The sequence below is a fragment of the Lissotriton helveticus genome, chromosome 5_1 (assembly GCF_964261635.1).
Source record: "Lissotriton helveticus chromosome 5_1, aLisHel1.1, whole genome shotgun sequence".
NCBI lineage: Eukaryota > Metazoa > Chordata > Amphibia > Caudata > Salamandridae > Lissotriton > Lissotriton helveticus.
This window is the reverse complement of record NC_136065.1, coordinates 1,900,920,679-1,900,935,032: the sequence shown is the minus strand read 5'-3', so window position 1 is coordinate 1,900,935,032 and position 14,354 is coordinate 1,900,920,679.

Here is a 14,354-nt window from a genome sequence, read left to right as displayed (position 1 = left end):
CGAGCCTGGGCAGCGCATGCGCTGCTTTGCAAGGCATGCTGAATTAGAGTATGGACCTAAAGCCCCGCCCATATTTGTCATTGGTTTATGTCATTGTCCTTCGTAAATTCTGGCTTCTGATTCGTTAATAGGCTTGTTAGTCCCTCCTTATTCCCGCCTTGTCTTCATTTGTAACCCCCATGAAGACTGGCCTTTTTACTTCTGTTGTTGCAAGGTATGTCTTATTTAGGCTGGAAGCACTATTTTCTTTAATGAGTTTCTCCTACTGCAGGCAGACATACTTTCCTGCAACATTCAGTGCGCCATGCAGGCTTTCACTTTCCAAACAACCCGGGACAATGGCGCCTGCTTCTTTGAAATGAAATGGGTCTCCTATTTACAAGAGTTTGAGCCATTGGCATTGTAAATGACAATGCCTTTTGTTTATGTGTTTATTATCAAAAAAGATAAATAAAAGGCATTGTGATTTACAATGCCAATAGCTTAAACTCTCATTAATGCGAGACCTATTGCATTGCAAATGCTTGTTTTTTTTTTATCGAGACCCCCCTCTCTCCCTGACTATTTTTCCAAAGCGGCCGCCACTGAAAGATAGTAGGACAGTGAAGTCAGACGATATTTTTTTTATAGTAAAGGAGTACGGCTCCATGCATAAATAAATCTAACAACGAGAGAACCTTGACAAGATCTATTAAGTAAGGAAGCAGAAGGGCATAAAATTAGGGATAGGGAAAGCAGGCAGAGGATTAAAAGAGACAGCAAAAGAATTACTGAGAGTCAGTAATATTAGAAAAAACGATGGGAGGATGTCTAATTTGCAAGATGGGAAACAGAGCAGTCAGGGAAAATGCAGAATGCAGGAAGTCAATTTAAATAAGTGAAACAGGTGGTGAAGAAAGAAGCAATGTAAAAATCAGAAAGCATGGAGCGGCGGAGAGCGCAGGGGAGTGAGGTTTGAAGAGCTTTTAGAGGATGGGGAAGAGTATTAATAAGAATTTAGATAATCATTCTTTTTCAAGTTGAAGAACAGTAATAGGAGCGTGCAGGACTGAGGGACCAAAATGTTGATGAGGGCCTTTCAGTTGCACACTGCTACCAGCGCTAACTTCTTTTTCCACTCTTTTCTTTAATTTACCATTTAAAAATGGCCGTCAGCCATCTTTGAATGGTACATTGAACTTAAAATATACCCAGATTTCGAGATGTATGATGCAGGTGTACGTAATACATGGTGCATGCATTCGTGATTGTGGCCATCTAGAGGGGCAGATTTACAAGCCCCTTACGACACATTTACGCCACCGTTGTATCACTTTTGTGACGCAGCGGCGGTGTAAACCATGCGCCAAGTTGCGCGTTATTTACAACGTGACGCATCTAGGGAGATGCGTCATGTTGTAAAGCCCTGCGCCACATGAAACCTGCATCAGGTTTCATGTGGGCGTTCCAGCGCAGGGTGGGCGTTCCATCGCCAGATGCCACGTAAAAGTGACGCACTGAAATCTACAAGATTTTGCTGAGTCACTTTTACGGCCACGTTGCGTCAAACCCCTGCTCCTGCTTGGAGCAAGCGTAAGGAGTGACGCACCATGTTGTGGATAGGCCAAGTTGGAACAGTGCTGGAGTTGCGTCGCTCCAGCACTGCGCCAACCTTACACCGGCAGATGCTACATACATCTGTTTATCCATGCGCCATGATGCGCCGCATTGTAATGCGGCGTGTCTGTGGTGGCGCAAGGGTAAATTTGCGTCACTCATCTTTCCTGGCACATCCCTGCTGATTTGCAGGGATGCGCCAGGAAACGTAAATCTGCCCTAGAGTGCTCCTCAAGAAAATGGATTCCAAGACAGCCACACTGGTGCGCGCTTGACATCACAGCACATGTACACAATACCAGTGCGATACAAAAGGGGATGATGGACGGAGCGTTTGAACAAATCAAACACTCACCCCGAGTCAACTGATCTGGGTTTAATCCATCGCCATTCTTTAGTTCACTCAGCCACCCCAGTTCAGACAGGGCTATATGCAAATCAGTCTGACCCTGTGCCTTATGGGAACAGTCCAGCCCGAACTGCCAAGCCATGTCTTCCCTGGACCGGAAACAAGCATCCTGGGACCGGTTTTGGATTCATAATCCTCATCAGCCAGGCTATCTTGAATCCAGTGGCCAAGTGAACAAGGGACTCACGTCTGAGTATACCCTGCCACACTTAGGGCGAACAAAGCGATACAAAAGGGGATGATGGACGGAGCGTTTGAACAAATCAAACACTCACCCCCAGTCAACTGATCTGGGTTTAATCCATCACCATTCTTTAGTTCACTCAGCCACCCCAGTTCAGACATGGCTATATGCAAATCAGTCTGACCCTGTGCCTTATGGGAACAGTCCAGCCCGAACTGCCAAGCCATGTCTTCCCTGGACCGGAAACAAGCATCCTGGGACCGGTTTCGGGTATATCATCCTCATCAGGTAGGCTATCTTGAATCCAGTGGCCAAGTGAACAAGGGACTCATGTCTGAGTATACCCTGCCACACTTAGGGCGAACATAGCGATACAAAAGGGGATGATGGACGGAGCGTTTGAACAAATCAAACACTCACCCCCAGTCAACTGATCTGGGTTTAATCCATCACCATTCTTTAGTTCACTCAGCCACCCCAGTTCAGACATGGCTATATGCAAATCAGTCTGACCCTGTGCCTTATGGGAACAGTCCAGCCCGAACTGCCAAGCCATGTCTTCCCTGGACCGGAAACAAGCATCCTGGGACCGGTTTCGGATTCATAATCCTCATCAGCCAGGCTATCTTGAATCCAGTGGCCAAGTGAAAAAGGGACTCACGTCTGAGTATACCCTGCCAGATTTAGGGCGAACAAAGCGATACAAAAAGGGATGATGGACGGAGCGTTTGAACAAATCAAACACTCACCCCCAGTCAACTGATCTGGGTTTAATCCATCACCATTCTTTAGTTCACTCAGCCACCCCAGTTCAGACATGGCTATATGCAAATCAGTCTGACCCTGTGCCTTATGGGAACAGTCCAGCCCGAATTGCCAAGCCATGTCTTCCATGGACCGGAAACAAGCATCCTGGTACCGGTTTCGGATTCATAATCCTCATCAGCCAGGCTATCTTGAATCCAGTGGCCAAGTGAACAAGGGACTCACGTCTGAGTATACCCTGCCACACTTTGGGCGAACAAAGCGATACAAAAGGGGATGATAGACAGAGCGTTTGAACAAATCAAACACTCACCCCCAGTCAACTGATCTGGGTTTAATCCATCACCATTCTTTAGTTCACTCAGCCACCCCAGTTCAGACATGGCTATATGCAAATCAGTCTGACCCTGTGCCTTATGGGAACAGTCCAGCCCGAACTGCCAAGCCATGTCTTCCCTGGACCGGAAACAAGCATCCTGGGACCGGTTTCGGATTCATAATCCTCATCAGCCAGGCTATCTTGAATCCAGTGGCCAAGTGAACAAGGGACTCACGTCTGAGTATACCCTGCCACAATTAGGGCGAACAAAGCGATACAAAAGGGGATGATGGACGGAGCGTTTGAACAAATCAAACACTCACCCCCAGTCAACTGATCTGGGTTTAATCCATCACCATTCTTTAGTTCACTCAGCCACCCCAGTTCAGACATGGCTATATGCAAATCAGTCTGACCCTGTGCCTTATGGGCACAGTCCACCCCGAACTGCCAAGCCATGTCTTCCCTGGACCGGAAACAAGCATCCTGGGACCGGTTTCGGATTCATAATCCTCATCAGCCAGGCTATCTTGAATCTAGTGGCCAAGTGAACAAGGGACTCACGTCTGAGTATACCCTGCCAGTGGCCAGATTTTTCATTTATTTTACTCCTACTGCCTAGCAAGCAACCATTGGCAAATCTAATAGTTTGCCACAATGGCATGAAAGACTGACTTTGCCAGTGCTTGTTAGTTTAGGAGGGGCAGCTCAACCGTAACCAAAATGTAACAAGTGCCCCCGTGGCACTGTAATTATATAACCACACCCTAATCCTAACCAAGTGGTCGGGGAACGCCCTTTATATTCAGAGCACCATAATCTTGTGATCACTACCAGTGGGAAAAGTGATCATGTAATTTTTATTCTAGGGTGAACTTCTGAACTTTGGCTTTGTTCACTAAAAACAAAAGAAGACTAAAACCATGTGGAGGGTGGGGAGGCATAGAACACTAACCCTGATTGGCCATCAGAATCTGCTTCCCTACAATAGTAATATGCTGTACCCTGTGCCACCTCAAGGGCTCCCATGTTAAAAAGTTTCACTATCAAAGGCAAATAAAGCGCAGTCCATCTGGCTAAACTCTAATATGATTAATGTGGCTCTGTATATCCCATGTAGCTGAAACTTACAGCAGAATGGTTGTTAACCAGTTTTTCAACGGCAGTCCATAGCCCTAACAGAAAACTGTTATTATGTATGGCTCATTGAGAGGCGTTAGTGTGACAAGCACGGTTGTTTTGTCACCACTGGAAGCGCTCGCTTCACCTTTGTTCCCTGCAGTACTTAATTTGTAAAAGAATGAGTGCTGGTGCCCGCAGATCTGATCAGAAGCCTGTGGTCGGTGCAATTGAATAGCAGCACGCCAAATGCCGAGGCTGGTAGCCTTAAATCCACCCCATGCCTCTTTTTCCCTACCAGGCCCTCCCTGGCATTCCCTGCACCTTCCTCTCACACTTGCCAATCCCTGCTTTCCCCCTTTGTGAAGTTTTTGCCGTCTTTCTTTTCCTTTGAGTTTCTAATCTGTGTGTTTTTCCTTCTCTTGCGCTCAGTAAATATCTAATGATGAAAAATAAGTACTGATCCCCAATAATAAGAGCTGGAGGTCACTACTGGCTCAATTTAAGCACTGGTTTCCTGGCCTCATCTGGGACAGTGGCGACCAGAGTGAAGTGGTGGAATGGTGGATAGCAGTTTAAGACCATTCAACTGCTTTTCTTGGCCATCCACAGACCCATGGGAGGCAGGAGAATGCTGGCGGAACACCGTCTGTGCCAGCAGCCACATTCCCTATCCCATTATAGCGGGCAGGAAAACAAATGAAAAGTGCACTCCCAGTGAGCGAGTAAGTCTTACTGTTTGCTCTTACTTGTCAGGAGCAGTCAAAGCTCCTACCAAGCGAGATCAATCAGCTATGTCCTGGGGGTGTGCACTCCAGGACATAGGGAGCCAGCCCTGGGGGATGGTGGTCCCCAACGTCATTTATGGTTCCAGGAGGAAGAGGCCGCGCGGTCTCCCTCCTTTTGTTTGCACAGGCCTGGCCCCAGGGAGGTGGTGTTCCCCGGGGCCGCCAACGACCCGGGAGGGGGGCCGCAGCCCCTATTTCACTTTGCATTTGGGCATGTCCCAGGGAGGTGGTGGTCCCCGGGGCCAAATATGGCCCAGGAGAGGGGGGGCGCTTAGCCCCTCTCCCTATTTTCAGTTCTGTTGTGCCCAAGGAGGTGGCGTTCCTTAGGGCAATTAGAAAGAGGGAGGGGGGTCCAAGCAGCCCCCTCTTTTTAAATTCATAAGCCCCGTGGAGATGGTGGTACCCAAGCCCTTTAAAGGCCTGAGGAAGGAGGCCGCAAGCCCCTCTTCTATCTTACAAATAAACCCCCAGGGAGCTGGCGGTCCTTTGGGATAAAACTCCCCTTGCGGATGGGGCTGCATGCTCCCCCTCCAATTTTTGCTATTCAAAGCATACTCCCAGGACCTGGTCCACCTGGGGGCTGAAAAAGAACAAGCACAGGAGACCGCGCTAGTTTCTACAAAAACACAATTGCCACAAACTCGTGCATCTGTCACAATTTTGTCAGCGAAAATAAATGCTTTTTGACCTTGGTGTGGTCCCAGAGGGATCCCAGCACCTGTCCTAGGTTGTTGGGGTATTCCTACTGTGCCCCTTCTCTATATTCAGCTAAAACTGAGTCCCAAAATGGCTGCCACCACTTCCTGGTTGAAGTGTTGACAGCCAATTTAATCTCTGCACAAGATGGGGAGGATTCGCGTCTCTTGATCTGCAAATTTAATTTTCCTTTAATATCTCCAGAACTACTGCATGGATATATACCAAATCACAAAGAGCACGCTTTTTGGACCAAGATCTAGCTTTCTGCTAAATTTGGTGTAATTCAGTTCAGTGGTTCGGGCTGTAGTCGTGTCTAAAATCTCGATCAGGATTAACTTGGAAAACATACTTTTTTTTTACCCTCCTCGTTTTCTTGGCCCCGCTTGACAGATGACCTCGAAAGTTTCCATGCACAGCTTGAATCAGGTGGCACTTTCTTGGAGTAAATTTCGTGAAGATTCATCAAACGGTGCTAAAGTTATAAGCAAGTAAAATACGCTTTTCCTATGGAAACTAGGTCTTACCTATAACTACCTACTGGCAAGTAGGTACTATATATATCTACACAGAGCATTAAACAGTCACAATGTGAAACCCAAAGTGACCCAGTAGAAGGCAATCTGCCGAAACGCGTTAGTCCATTTTGAGAGATAAAATAGGACTGTGTATATTCCTTGAAGAAGAATAAATTAATTGAATTGAATAAACAAAACTGAAAAACTGACCAGGAGGAGTGTTGCAGTTTTTTGACCATGTGCTGCTGGATTTGGTGTTTGTGAGGAGAACGCCCAAAGGAGATCTACATCACGCTCCATTCATCGGGGCAGTACAGCGAGGCACTATGGGCACAAGGAGCGCAGTAATACGGAGAAGCTTGAGTGAAAGAAAGGGAAGTGCTGCAGCCCTCCACCAACAGAACTTGGAAGACGGATACACCGGGTACATGGTGTCTGCCGCACTGCATGGAGGTAAGGGAGTGACTGACACGGGGGCCGAGGGAACTCAGGTGGGTCATGACCTGCTGACCAGTATGTACGTGCAGACGTGTGGCGTTACCAAGATGCATGTGAGTTCGGTGCAGCCTCAATAGCGACAACAGAGGGCATCACCACGAGGAAAGGAGAGAAATAGTTTTCCTCTGACGGTGATGGTTGTTGTGGTTGGATAAGCAACAAGCGTATGATTGGAAACGAGCAATCAGAACTGTGAAAACACGGCATGGATTAAGGGCAACCTTTAATCAAGGAACACAGTCTATTGAAAAGGGTTTATGACTTTTTAGCATTGTGAAACACTGGGCGTTATCAAATTGAATATCATCTATGACCTGGAGCAAAAAGGAAGAAAAGGAATAATATTTTCAAATAATCACTCTTGGGGAACACCCTGAATGCACTAAAGAGCAAGGAGAATAATAAAGGAACACGCAAACAAACAATGGAAAAAAGACAAGCGAAAAGGAAATTAGCTGTAGAACGCACCTTCCAAGAGGGTGGATGCATAAGGGGACCGGACAGGACTGAAAATGGAAATAATAAGACACCGACACAGATTGTAAGAGACCTGGAATATGCACAACCTGCAGAGGCGAAACAGTGGTGGGAAATGACTTCTCTCACCAAGTAATTGGAATGCAAGAGAATACCAAGGGGTTTGAGGATAATGCTCTTGCCCAAGACATGGATGAGGATCTAATCAATGAAAGGTGTATTGTGTGGGAACACAGAAGACTGCTCAGTGAGATTAATGAAAACCCTCATTGAGCATGCAAGAGGAAAATGAAACTACAATCGGAAAAGATCGAAATGATCAATAAGGAGTAAACTGCCACAAAGGACCAAATTAATAAAATGGAACAATCCCTACAGAAGTATGATGAGGAGATTATGGAAACAAAAGCCGGAAAATTCACTAGAGATAGACTAGACTATCAGTATGGTCGAGTCTACAGGTTCTCTAAGAAATTTTACAGCCTGAGAACAAAAGAAAGATCCACTCCTTTCACACAAACACCACAGAGTGAAAGTGACATAAGCCCAGATGCAGGATCCAGTGCTGACGAAACACCAAAGGAGAAGCAGGATTTTCACAAGGAACTTTGACTATTACGTATGACCACGAGACAAGGAGGGAGAGGCAGAACACCACAGGGTCATGCCAAAGAAGACGTAGAACAAGAAGGGGCAAAAGGAAGAGGACATGGAAGGAACCGGAATCGCAAGTGAATGTAGGAACACCAAACGAAAATCAGAAGCCCTTAGTTGTCAATATTTCATCAGTGACACTAAATGACAACTAGACACGGTTACTTAATTTAGGCTTAACGTTCTGCCCAGTATCTCATCCTGATTTTGTGGACACTAGAAATGAAATTTATAAATATGTGAGAAAGCTTAAGTTACACAAATATCATCAAATGAAGATCAAGTCACGAGCAAATGAAACAGTGGAAACCTGCAGGCTCTCCTCATTCCAGATTGCGGACATCCCGGAACTACTTAGTATTCAGGACCTGGACCAGTCAAATCAAACAGTGGAAATGGAAAAATTGGGTCTACTATTGACATGCCAGCAAAGAAACTACAGGATATGGGTTTCATAATGGACGAACACATTGGCAGTGGTGTCAAACCAGGGAGCAAGTTTTGCCCAGAACTTCCACCGGGGAATCGTTTTGACCTTTTCCAGGAACTAGTGGTGGACGATATGAACAACATCCAAAGAAATTGGCAAACGGACTACAAAAAAGGCAATTTTACATCCTGTGATGTAAAACTGCCCTATTTGTAGTCCGTTAAGATATTAATGAACTAAAGGATAATCCTTCCCTCATCATAAAACCTTCTGACTAGGGAGGGAATATAGTCCTAATGGACCAAAGGACTTATGTGACAGAAGCACAAAGGCAGTTGAACACCTCTTTGCATTACACTTGTTTGAAAATGAACCTTCTGAATGAACTAGAAAAGGAATACCATCTAAAATTGAAGGAGTGATTTGAAGTGGGCTTATTGGACTGGGAAGAACTGCAGTATCTTCACACTGAGAACACAAGATCGACCACCTTCTACCTCTTGCCAAAAATTCACAAATGCACAGTGGACCCGCCCGGACGACCAATAGTATGCTCAATTGGATCACTATTGGAAAACAGCTCCAGATTTCTCGACCTGTTCTTACAAGAGTATGTAACTAGTAACCGTGGGCGGAGAGCTCCGCTCCGCCTGTGGAGTGTGCAAAGTTTTGCCTACTCTGCAATCCGCGAAGTAGGCAGAATAGGCAAAACTTTGCACACTCCACGGTGGAGCGGAGTTGGCCAGCCCACGCCTCCCTCCCACCCTATTAACAATTAAATTACAAGCTTTAAAACCAATTTAAAAGTAAGGAAAACAGCTTACCTTAGCTGCGGCATCCCAGGGCTCCCTCTTCCTCCTTCCTCGCGACTTCGTCATCAAAACTGTGCTGTTTGTTTTCCACTCTGTGGCACTCCACGTAGCCACACTACGCCCACTCTTTGTAACTAGCCTTCCTTCTTACCTAAAAGACCTACCTAAGAAACAGTACAGACTTTTAAAAAAAGCTAGATAGCAACCCAAGGAAAAAGGAGTACATTATGGTGACGATGGACATTGTGTCGTTGTGCACTTCAATCAAGAATGAGAAAGGGATACAGGCATGCACGAGTTTCATGAGAGATCGACCAGTTGAATGGCTAGAGCATACACACATGTTGATGGACATGCTGAATTAATGTCTTACACACAATATCTTCACATTCGATGGAAAGTTCTATGAGCAGGAATAAGGAGAGGCAATGGGCACTTCCTTTGCCCCCACCTATGTGAATCTTTTCATGGGGTGGTGGGAGAAGGATGTGGGCTGGGCTGTGGAAAACATTATGCATGTGGAAAGCGTGGCATTGTGGACCAGGTTCATCGAGTGATCTGGAGCTTTTCATGACTAAACCAAACATCATAATTGTAACCTGCAGTTCACATATGCATGGAGTCATTAACACTGTACTTTTTGGGATGTGGCGTGGGAGGTAAAGGAGAATGTCTTAACAACACGAATCTACAGGAAACCAACAGCAACCCTCCAATCTACAAGCAAACAGTGGCCACGCATATGCACTAAAGTGGAGTATCCCTTACAGCCAAATATTGAGAGCGAGAAAAATCTTCTCAACGGAAGAGCTGTATGATGAACAGGTGTATAGAATGTTCAGAGAAAGAGGATATCCAATAACCATTCTTGAGGATACCAAACGCAGGTCCAAAGAAAAAACAAGGAAGCAGTCCCTTTATCCCCAAAGGGTTCAGTAAGAGAACAATAAAACCACTAAGAGACTCTTCCTAAAATATAACATGGCCCAGCCCAGTATCAAGAAGGTCTTGACAAAACACTGGTGTGTGTTGAAGAAAGATGAACATCTGACTGAAATCTTCGAAAAAGGGCCACAAATTACATTAAAAAAAGTACGATACTTGGGAGATATTTTGACATCAAGTCATTATATAAATAAAGGAAATCAACAAGGATTGGGATCATGGGTGTCAACGTTTCAGGAAGACTTTGTGAAGTGCAACTCATGCAAAGCATGTAAATATGGTGAGAATAGTAGGAGCTACCATACAATGGAAGGTCGTTCGGTGCTGATTAAAGAAAGAATAACGTGCAACACGGAGTTTGTCATCTGTGTACTAAAATCTGGTTGTGAGGAGGAGCCGAGCCGGCGTCCAAGATGGCTGCTTAGAGATCGGCTCCGGCCGACCTCGCTCACCCGACTCGCCATCCTGGGTATTATCCTGCCCCCCGATCCGTCCTCTGGGTGGGGGAACTGAAGCGGCGCCCGAGGAAGTGGCTCCGGTCTTTTTTGGCACCCCGATGACCACGCTGCACCGCCCGTAAGTTTGCGGCCTGCAGCTGCTGAAAGCCGGGGCCTCAAGTGCCTGCGACCCCCCGCCAGAGTGTGACAACACCGACTGCCGGGTCCGACTGGGGTCGGCCCGGCCGGAGGTTGCGGGGGTTGCGGGCCGGAACTGCAGCAGGTGCTTCCCTGGGTGCCCTGGCCCCCCATTGACTGCCGGTGGCGTGTGGAGGTGCCCCACAGTGGATGGGTGCCTGCTTTGGCACCTGAAGAGACGGATTTCTGGTTGCTGCTGGCCTGCTCTTAGGCGGCTGGGACTGGGGCGAGGTGCCCGGTAGTGCTCCTGATTGAGGGGGCCATCCTGGAGGCTCCTATCAACACCCCCGCGCAGCGGCCCGGCTGGAATCACCCCCTGAGGAGGGGCGGGGTGAGGCCTGTCCCCACCGGCATGGATTGCTTCCCTGGAGGTGTGCTGCATTATCGGGGGTGAGAAGGACTGTGGCGATTCCCCATATGCTGAGGGGGCGCGGGGTAACCACGTTGGGCCCTCGTGGATAAGGTGGGGCCCGGATGGTGCGCAGATTCCTATCCATGAATGCCTGGGGCCCCCAGCGGGTTCTCTCTATCCTGGGCAACGGCTGGTAGGGCCACGGGTGGTTTGATACCTCCACCCTACTGTAATGGCCTGCTGGAGGATTTGAGGCAAGTGGGCCCTATATTGACTTGTACTGGCACCTTCTCCGGACTGCCGCAGCTGGGGTGCGACTCGAACTGGGTTTCCGGGGCGCGTTCGCCCCGTGTGAGTGTGAAAGGGAGGCAGTGTCCCCCTGCTGGGGTCCTTGAGCCCGTGGGCACGCCGCGATATTGACACCGGGAGCACGACAGAGAATACATTGCTAGGGGGTGAGATGGCGACGAAGATGGACTCGGAGAAATCCTTGCCCAAGACCACCAGGGGAGCTAGGCAAGTCCAGTCCAATAAGCTAGACAGATACACCCTGCCTAAAGGGTCTCCGATCGATTCGAAGAGGGGCCCGGGTGGTGGTTCCGAAGGCCCTCCAGCAGGGGAAGAACCGACGTTAAAGAATCTCATGGCGGCCATCACGGGAGTCCGGACCTCCCTGGGCCAGAAAATGGAGACTCTAGACAGTAAACTGGACACTGTCTCGATAGAAATGGGTCTGATTAAGGCGGACCTTGCGAAAGCAAACGAGAAAGTCAAGTTGCTGGAAGTTAAAACGACAAGTCTTATTGATGATGTGAACCAGCTGCAGCAGGAGATGCGTGATCTTAAGTCCTCCAGGGAGTCTACTGACCAGCGGCTTGATGAATACGAAGGGCGGGCTCGGCGCAACAATGTCCGCATCCTGGGAGTGCCGGAGAAGGCTGAGGGTCAGGAGACGGATCTGTTTGTGAAAACCTCATCCTCAACCATCTTAAACCTAAGGGCCTCAGTAATTTCTTCACGGTGGAACGCGCCCACAGGGTCCCGGGCGGAAGGCCTCGTGTCGGGGCAAACCCACGTCCGATCATTGCTCGAGTCCTTAATTTTCGAGATCGAGACGCTATCCTGCAGGCGGCTCGAGCCGCGGATCCCCTGGAGTTTGAGAACGCGACTCTCATGTTCTTTCCTGACTTCACCCAGGCAATGCAGAAGCAAAGGCAGAGGTTCTTGGCGATCAAAAAGAAACTAAGAGACAAAGGTATGAGGTACGCTATGATGTTTCCGGCCCACCTTCGAGTGGAACTTAACGGGAAAGCCTGGTTTTTCGATAACCCTGAGGTGGCTGCCGACTGGTTGGAGGGTGTCCAGCGCTGGACCCGGAGTCCCGTGACCAAGGGGAAGCCGATGAACAATGACTTTGTTAATTATGAGGTTGGCGGGGGGCTGCAAACAGTTGGTCGGGGGGTCGGTTCAAAGGGGGCAAGGGATAGGATTTCCCGCTGATATGTGTTTATAATGTTTATTGGGGCGCTTGTAATGTGCAGGAATATCCACATAGAGTTAGGGGGGGTGATGGGCCCGCTCGTAGGTCCTCCTCTGTGTTCTACTTTTAGTTCTTTGTAGATTAATTGGGGGCGACAGGCACACTCCTAGTTGGGGATGAGTGCAAGCTGTATGCAGGGGTGCAGGGAGGGGGGGTGGAGGTACGCGTATGGGGTTTGTTTAGTTTTTATTGTGTGTTGTTTTATTTCACATTGGGTGTCATCAGTCAATCCTGTAATGCCATGGTATTGTAATGTCTTCCGATAGAAGGGTGACTGGGATTTCCACACTCAGTTGGAATGTGAACGGGCTGGAAACAAGATCAAGAGAGGTATGGTCGGCCACTTGATCCGGAGGCACTCCCCAGACGTGGTATTATTGCAGTAGACTCATCTCATGGAAAAGCGTTGTATGGCACTACACAAAGGGGGATACAAACTAGTGGCTCATGCAGGTTTCACTACTGGATCGAGAGGGGTGGGGATCCTGGTCAAGAACTCCTTTCCACTGGCCATCCAGGCCACGTGGGCCGATAATAGGGGTAGATATGTTGGGATTTCAGGGCTGTGGGAGGGGAGAACTGTGACCTTCTTGTCCGTCTATGTCCCACCAGCCCTCCAGACCGATGCCTTCCGTGATTTGTGTAAGATCTTTTTAACGTTGCCTGTTGGGGTCTTGATTGTTGGTGGTGATTTTAATGCGGTGAGACAGTTAGGCACCCGGCCCAGGCTCTGTTGCCATCCTGGAGGTGGCTCACTGATTTTGTGGAAAGTACTGGCTTGATAGATGGGTGGAGGCTAAAAAACCCCAGTGAACTCCAATATACACATGCCTCAGCGGCACACAATTCCCTTTCAAGGATAGACTATGTATTGGTGCCGGCGGCGCAGGCAGTCTGGGTCCGTGAAGTAAGGCACTTGGCTAGGGGAGTCTCTGATCGCTCGCCGGTCTGGCTTGGTTTGGACCTTGGCGGGCGAGACGTGGCAAGGGTTGCCCCCATTAGCGCTTGGCGATTACGGGACCCTGACACTAAGAGGGAGATTGTGCGGATCGCCGACAGTTATTTTCAGGATAATGTGGGCACGGTGGACTCAAAGTGCATCCTGTGGGAAGTTTACAAAACTGTCATTAGGGGGGAATTGCTGTCAATTATTTTGGGGAAGAAGAGGAAGGGCCGGGCTGAGGTTGACAGGGTGGAAGCAGACCTACTGGCATTGGAACGGGAGGTGTCGATTGACGCCACCTCGGAGGGAGTGCACCGCCTCCGCCTCCTCAGAGATGAGTATAAGAGTCTGGCTAGGGATAGGGCGAAGATGCAACACGCGGATCCAGAGTAGGGTGTACGAACATTGTGATAAGACTGGGAAATTAATTGCATGGCTGGAAAAAGGGGAATGGGCATCACGGTTGGTACCGGTATTGCAGACCGTCGACTCGGATAAAATAAAAATGGATCCGCAGCAAATTGTGGAAGAATTCGCTGGCTACTACACGGCAGTGTATGCGGCCGAAAGCAAGTAAACCGAGTGCAAAAATGCAGATATGATATGCGATATTCCGATGCCCACCCTCTCCGATGCGGACAGGGACTGTAGGAGAGTAGGGTCTGCTTTCCTAT